Consider the following 2,709-nt stretch of genomic DNA (forward strand, 5'->3'; position numbering starts at 1 on the left):
GCATCGGCAGGCGGACTCCCAACCACTGCACCACCAGGGAAGCCCTAGAGGTCAGTCTTTAAAGTCAGAGAGTCTTGAGTTCGAATCCCAACTCCTGCCATTATTGGTCATGTGACCTTTGCAAAGAAGTTAATCCCAGCTCTATCACTTCCTAGCTCAGTGACCTTGGCAAAGCTATTTTCTCCTTCTAAACTTTAGTTTCTTCATCAATAACATGAAATAATACTTCTACCCTCCCTGGTGGCACAGGGGTTAAGAATCCGCCTGCCAATGCAGGGGACACGGGTTCGAGCCCTGGTCCGGGAAGATCCCACATGCCGCGGAGCAACTAAGCCCATGCGGCACAACTACTGAGCCTGCGCTCTAGAGCCTGCGAACCACAGCTACAGAGCCCATGTGCCTAGAGCCTGTGCTCTGCAACAAGAGAAGCCACCGCAACGAGAAGCTCACACACTGCAACGAAGGGTAGCTCCCACTGGCTGCAACTAGAGAAACCTGGAGCGCAGCAATGAGGACCCAACGCAGCCATAAATAAAAATACAAATAAATTTAAAAAATGAGTTTTACCCTCATAAAGTCCACATGGATAGGGGACAATTTTTTTTTCAAAGCATCAAGACGTTGCCAACTCAGGATCAACAGCTGTTTTCAAAATGCCCCGTAGATCCTCTGAGCTCTGTCTACCTGGCCCTGCTTCATCCCAGTGGCTCCAAGGATGTCATCTACCTTCATGCTCTGACAGCTCAGGTTCTGGACCAAAGACACTTTGTGCCTGCACTCCCAGCAGTTCAGGGTGCCTGAAAGTATTTTGTCTTTGCCTGGGAAAGTCAGGCGTTATGGTTTCTCTGCCTTGGTCTCCACAGGGAGAGAAACTGTAACAGACTCTCCCAGGTATCTACCCAACGGCCTTTCCTCTTTCTTCCTTCCTAAGAAAGAAAGCTCGATGTTGTGTGTGGCAACAAATTCTCTCCTAAAACTAGCCACTAAATATATACTGAGAAATCTGTCAGTATAAGGCTATCTATGTGCTCTTAGGATGGAGATCAATAATAAATATTTAGCACTTTAAGAGTAAACAAAGTAAGAATCAAACATGAAATTCTAGGAAACTGACAAATGATTCCAATGAAATCTGATAATGAGTAAATAAAGAGCATATGCCAAAACACAGAGTTAAAAGAAACATATAATCCATGATGTAAAGTAGTTGAAAGAAAGATAAAAAAGAGAAATGAAGGAAAGAAAGAACCTCCCTCTTTCTCCCTTCAACATCCCTTCCCAGGGTTTATCTCATCCTCCATATAGTCATGAGAGGTGGGCAGGGTAGATTTCATCATGCCCACTTTATAGAGGAGAAAACAGAGGCTGAATTGGCATCCCGAGTCCAGGGAGCACAGCACAGGACAGGCAGAGGCAGAGTGCACACACAGCCAGTATGTACTCCAAGAATTAGTGTGGAATGCTTCGTAGAATTGTGTAAGGAAGGAGCATCCTTGTAAACCAGAGTTTTACAGTGGTTGTTATTCATCTGCATTATTACACAGTACCAGGCACCAGCCTCCCTCGTAAATGGACCCACCTCCAGGGTCGACCCACCTCCAGGGTCACATGGGGAGGCAAGAGCAGAGCTGTATTCTCCCTATTATTGTTATTCTGCACACTCCCTGATTACGTCATCCACTCCTCATATGCCATTTTCCATTAGGTGAATAATCTCCGATCTCCATCTCCGACTGACCTCCTCCATTCTTGGCGTGTTACACTTTCTCCTGTTGGACAGTGAGTGGCCTTTTAAAAAGTAAATCAGATCCCGATATTTCTCTGCTCCAAGTCCTCCAGAGGATTCCTCCCATCCCAACTCCCACCACCTCCACACTTAGCCAAGTCCCCTGCTAACTCTCCCATCACACCCCAGTGCTTTCTTCTCACTAAGGGACATTGCATTTCTCATTAATCACTTGTTAAATATCTCACACGATTTCTAGTAAACTGAACTCATGAGAGCAGAGATTGGGTCTGTCCTGTGTATTACAGATGCTTCGTAAAGATTTTATATTAATTGTTTATATTAACTAAGGCGCACATAGACACGGGGACACACACACTTATTTTTTATTTATTTATTGGTTACGCTGCAGCTTGCAGGAATCTTAGTTCCCCGACCAGGGATTGAACCCACGCCCCCTGCCTTGGAAGTGCAGAATCCTAACCACTGGACCGCCAGGGAATTCCCCACAGACACACTTTTAAAAACCAAAACCTAGGAGTTCAATTTTGCCACATCACAGTAGAGGTGGTATGTGCAACTTCCAGCGAAGGTCGCACTTCCCCGTGCTGCCACCAGGGGGCAGGCAGTGCCTTCCTTAAAGAATTGTTCCTAATGTCTGGAACAGGTTACTTGATTCCAAAGAGAATCAGCGGAAGCCCCCGCTTCCCGCCTACAGTTTTGAGAGACCAGAGGGCCAAATAATGTGGGCAAGGGACCGGACCTAGCTGAGATCTACCTCTGCAGCAAGAGGGCTTTAGGTTACCTTGGAAGAAGAAAGGGATCTTTTTAGGAAGCAGACTGTGATACTCCTTGGGCACTGAGGAACTTCCTGAGGGGGGTTTATGAAAGGTGACACTACAAACACAATGCTATATACTCCTTGCTTTAATGCAGTGGACGGCACATTTTTTTTTTTTTTTTTTTTTCGGTACGCGGGCCCT

The sequence above is a fragment of the Lipotes vexillifer genome, unplaced genomic scaffold, assembly GCF_000442215.2.
Source record: "Lipotes vexillifer unplaced genomic scaffold, Lipotes_vexillifer_v1.1 scaffold2049, whole genome shotgun sequence".
Lineage (NCBI taxonomy): Eukaryota > Metazoa > Chordata > Mammalia > Artiodactyla > Lipotidae > Lipotes > Lipotes vexillifer.